Genomic DNA, 4,777 nt, shown 5'->3' with positions numbered 1-4,777 from the left:
ACAGAGAGACAGAAAGTGAGAAATCACCCCCCCCCCCCAGGGGGAATGGCCATGCCACAATCCGTTTTCCTCCATTCTCCTCTCGGGATCTTGGACATACACATACGCACACACACCCAGCATGAGTTTAAGTTACCAGGTCCAGGACTCAAACCACGGTCAACTACATGATAGTCCAGCAACATAGCCATTACATCAACTGCTGGTCCTGAAAAACAGTTTATTTCTTAAAGTTGTAAGAAAATATTGTTTTTACATTCAGGAAATTTTCACATGAGCTTTCCTATTGCCATTCTTGTCCTGAAAAATTTTTATTTTCTCAAAAATTGACTCTTCAAACAAAATACCTTGACTTCTCTCTGTATCTCTATAAACAATATAATTTTGCCTCTACAAATAATCTTCACTAATATCCAAAAGTCTAAATAAATAACCTTACCCCATGGCAGTGTTTTGCCATGAAAATATTGCCTGTAACCCCAAGACCCAGAATGGCAAATTCTTCAAAACAGTCCAGTTTCTTCAACAAAAATGCAAGGAGGGAAAAAAAAAGAAAGGCGAATGGAAGAAACTGAAAAGAACCAGCTAAGAACTTATATCAACCAAAGGTGATCTACGGCCTTTAACTGCATTCTAATTCAAACCAACCAACTTTAAATAAGACCAGTTTTGAGACAACTGAGGATATTTAAGTATTGTCTGGATAAATTGATGCTACTAATAAATGATTCAGTACCATTTGGATAATGGTATTGTGGTTATGGATGAAATTTTTATCTCTTAGAGAAATATTCAAAAATATTTATGGATGAAATTATAAGATAGCTGAGATCTGATTTAAAATAATCTAGTGGGGAGAAGACTGTCAAAGGGTAAAGGTCAAAGTTGTCAGTACTTAGAAGTTGTTTATACATTTCTCTCTACCTCTGTATGTGGTGAGGGTTTCCACTGAAAATGTATTTTAATTTAAAAATGAACAGTTTGAGGGAACCAGCAGTTAGCGTAATGGCTATGTCGCTGGACTCCCACATAGTCGACCGCGGTTCACGTCCCGGACCTGGTGGCTTAAAACTCACGCCGGGCGTGTGTGCATGCGTGCCCAAGATCCCGAGAGGAAAATGGAGGAGAAGAGATTGCAGTGTGACCATCTCCCCTGGGGGAGTGATTTCTCGCTTTCTGTCTCTATGTCTCTCTCTGTCTGTCTGGCAAGCGCACGTGCCCTATAGAGAAAATCTCTCCAAAAAATAAATAAATAAATAAATAAACAGTCTGAAATATGGCATATTACTTTATACATTCAATACCTTAGATAACACAATAATAATCATCTTAATTTTAAGAACATACATACAGCTTTAAATATAGTCAGTCTTACATAACAAAACCACAGTATCTGAAGAAAAGGAAACCTATTTATCTTTATCTTTTTGTTTCCTTTGCCTAGATTTGAGATTAGAAACTGCATCATTGGCTGAATAAATCATACATGTCCCAAAATAGTTTTAATTACTGATTTCAGTAAATATATCCCTACATTCTTAAGAAATCAGAAAACTAATTTTATATATAAGAAACCTTGGCTTTATTAAGGTAGTTGAATTACTAAGACTGCATTGAATGTAATGCTGAATTTGTAAATCCTTTTTCTTTTTAAAAGAGAATTATGAATCTTATTAATTATTATTATTACTATTATTATTAATTCACCAGAGAGAAACAGAAAGAGAGGGAAAGTGAGACAGCAAGCCACCAGGTCTGAGACTCTAACCCCAGTCAGTCATGTGGGACTCTAGCACCTTAACAACTAAGCCACCTGCCAGCCCTTAAATTCTTTTTCTTTTCATGTACTTAATTTCTCTCTTGCGAAGCACAATTTTGATATTAATAACTGTCACCTGTATAAGTTCTTTTCAGCTCATGCTGTATAAGGACTCAATGAATATTAAAAACTTATCTAAATAATATTAGTGCTAATAATAAAAACAGTTATGAAGACTAAACTATTTTTGTAGAAATTACTGGACGGTTACATTAGAAATTACAGTAAAGTTAGTATTTACACTGTAGTCAGATTTTAAAACGTGGGGAAATTTTCCTGAACATTATTCCTAAATGCCGGTGGGCATTAGAACTGAAATCCCCACACTTCCAATAAATCGTATTGGAAAACGGAGGCCAGACGGCTGGCACCTGGGTAAACTGGATGCTCCGCCAGGCAGACCCAACAGGGGAAGGTGACCGGTGCCGGTGCCGATGGGAGTTGGAACCTGAGTTCTCAGGTGGCCACTAGCCTTCATTCCAGCTGTCTGAAGCTGGGGGGTGGGCGGAGGGGGGGGGGAGATCGCCAAGCCAGATCCCGTTTGGGGAGCTGTGCGCATGTGTGTCCTGTCTCTCTCACGAAATAAACTATTTTCTAAATGCAGGTGTAAGATCTTAGAAGACAAGATTCGCTTTGTCTCCCTGCCAGTCTTGTTAGTCCTTACCGCCATTGGATTTCCTATTTCTTGTCGTTCTTACCGTTTCTCCACATTTGCTATCGTCTCTAATAGAATCCATGTCAAATGAAGGGCGCAGGGCGTCTCATGTAGGCAGGCGGAGGAGAGAGAATTCTGAATGTTTGGCCGCAGTTCCGTGTACAGACAGACACAACCACTCTGGTCCACGGATCCCGGGGCGTCGAGGACGGCGCCAAGCCAGTCCGCACCCGCGCGGGGCCTGCAGTCCCGGACGGGCGCCCTGGGCCAAGCCCCGTCCAGCCGCGGGAAATCCTTGACCTCAGGTTTCCCAGACTTTCTGTCTCCTTCCCTGCGGGGGCCACGACCGTGTAACCTTAGGGCTTGTGCTTCCTCCAGTCCGGTCCTCCGGCCCCCCGGCTCAGGGACTATGGCCAGGCCAGCCGTGCGCGTTTCGAAGGGTCAGGGTGCATCTCCCAGCGCCCGGGGGAGCTCCAGGAGCTGGGGAGAGCGCGGGGAGCCCCGGGAGCGCGGGGAGCCGGGGGAGCCGGGGAAGCTCGGGGAGCCCGGGGAGCCTGGGGAAGCGCGGGGAGCGCGGGGAGCGAGGGGAGCGAGGCCTAGGAGCTGCCTACCTGCGCCGCAGCGGGAAGAGAGAGGCCTCCAGGCTTTGGGGCGGTGGGCTGAAGGATTCGGGAAAGGCCTGCGCCTCGGTGGAGCGATGCCTGGGTTCGTGGGGACCATGGGGCGGGGGTGGTGGGGGAAGAACACGGACATCACGCCGAGGGAGGACACCCAGGGCCGGCCTCCGACGTCCCGGAGTATCTCGGGTTACGTGGAGGGCTCGGGCGCCGCCGGCCCGGGTGCGGCAGTGACCTTCTCCCCACTCAGCGCGTTCCGGCGCGAACGCAGAGCAGGCGCCCGGCGCGGGCCGGGAAACCCACCAGGCGCGGGCCGGGAAACCCACCAGGCGCGGGTCGGGAAACCCACAAGGCGCGGGTCGGACGCATCCGGGCTCCGGGAGAGAAGTCAGCTTCTTAGCACGCGGCGAGCCACCGAGTACGGGGGAGGGAGGGCGACCGGGACCCTGGCTTTTGTCGGGCTTCGGCATCTGGAACCCGTGGGGGACCCAGGCAGGAGGTGGCGGACGCGCGTGGGATCAGGGGTTGAGAAACCACAGGCCCGGGTACTGCCACCTGAGGAGCTCCCAGCGAATTTAATTTCGCTGAGTCGCACGTTTCTTATGTGCTTTTAAAAAAGCATTATTTACTTATTTTATTTATTTGCTATTATTATTTTTTTTAATTTGACCAGAGAGACGGAGAGAGAAAGGAAAAATGAGAAAGCAAGTGGCCAAGTCTGGGACTTGAACCGCAGTTAGCCAGGTCGGAATCCAGCGTCTTTACCACCGCGTCACCTGCCAGCCCCCACAATTTTTATTTGTACAAGTGGATTCTATAGTGTCCTCTTGAGTGCTGGAGTGTTAAAGGGACCCAGAGCCTGGCAGACAGGGCGCCCAAGAATAACGGTTGGCGACTCTGATTACTATTATTAACACGTTCCTAGCGAGTCGGACCTCCCTCCTGCCCTCGCCTAGCCGCCTACACCTCCCAGCTCCTCGCCCTCCACTCCAGCCCTTCAGCTCCGCTCCCTGAACAGCTCTGGGCGCACCCAGAGAGTCTGTCTTCAACAAGACGAACCCGAGGGTCGTCCCAGCTCAGAACACCGGGGCAGTGCCTGGGATCCAGACTTGTGGCCTCTGGCGTGGCGCTGGCGGGAATGCGGTCCAGTCGAGTCACGGAGAGGAACACCACCTGCTCCCGCGACGCGCGGTCCAGCATTCCCGCCTCTCCCCTGCAGCCGCAAACCTCCACTGCGCCGCCCCGTGCACGGCGGGTCCGCAGTGAGGCCCTGGCGGTGCTGGGCGTCGACGGCGGTTCGCACAGTAGCAGCGGCAGGTGGCCGTGGGCTCCCTGGGTCGGGCGGACACCCTGCGCGTGCCCCGCCTCATCGCGCGCGGTCTCCGCGCTTTCGGCCAGCTGGGCTACTGTTTGATAGGAGAACTGTGTTTAATTTACGCTGCCACCAAATCGATGTTTTTCTTGGAAGTTCATCATTCGTTATGGTTTCATTAGGTAAAAATCGAGAGCCCGAGGCAGCCTAGGACAGGCTCTGACCTTCAGTCTTTCGCGTTTGTGACCGCGCTGGTCTGCACTGGACCGAGGGGCAGCAGGAAAGCATCGAGGGAGCGGGTCTGGGGTCAGCAGCCAGCTTTCTTAGACGTCTGTTAACTGTATAAAGAAAGTTCAGCCAGCAGATGATTTTGT

Source organism: Tupaia chinensis, unplaced genomic scaffold, assembly GCF_000334495.1.
Source record: "Tupaia chinensis unplaced genomic scaffold, TupChi_1.0 Scaffold000354_1, whole genome shotgun sequence".
NCBI classification, from domain to species: Eukaryota; Metazoa; Chordata; class Mammalia; order Scandentia; family Tupaiidae; genus Tupaia; species Tupaia belangeri.
The sequence above is the reverse complement of the archived record's forward strand: the minus strand, read 5'-3'. Positions refer to the sequence as shown.